Here is a 409-nt window from a genome sequence, read left to right as displayed (position 1 = left end):
GATACCATGATATGTGTGGCTCTGAGGTATAAGGCCAAGAAGAAAGGTAACGCTGGCTAACTGACCTCAGAGTGCTTTTGCCTCTACTTGTTCTGCCTCATTTGCTTTCTCATTCTCAGGGAGAAGACAGGACCATGGCGATAATGTCAAACTTAATTGCAAAAGAATGAAGGAGGAAGAAGGAACTAGCTAGGACTCAAGCAATAAAAAATTGTTTTTCAAGCCTTGTCTGGATATGTGAACCCACCCATCCATCATCTATCTGTCTATTGATCCCGTCGTTGTGACCAGTTTCAAATCAGCACAAAAGACATCTGCCCGCCTTTTCCAGAGGCAGCAGAGTACTGAAACTCTTGGGTATTGGCAAGGCTTCTAAGTGAGTACTTTTCTAGGCCAGCCACCATGTTTT

The sequence above is a fragment of the Echinops telfairi genome, unplaced genomic scaffold (genome assembly GCF_000313985.2).
Source record: "Echinops telfairi isolate 266 unplaced genomic scaffold, ASM31398v2 ScPeMD7_7469;HRSCAF=8507_1, whole genome shotgun sequence".
Lineage (NCBI taxonomy): Eukaryota > Metazoa > Chordata > Mammalia > Afrosoricida > Tenrecidae > Echinops > Echinops telfairi.
This window is presented reverse-complemented; position numbering follows the sequence as displayed.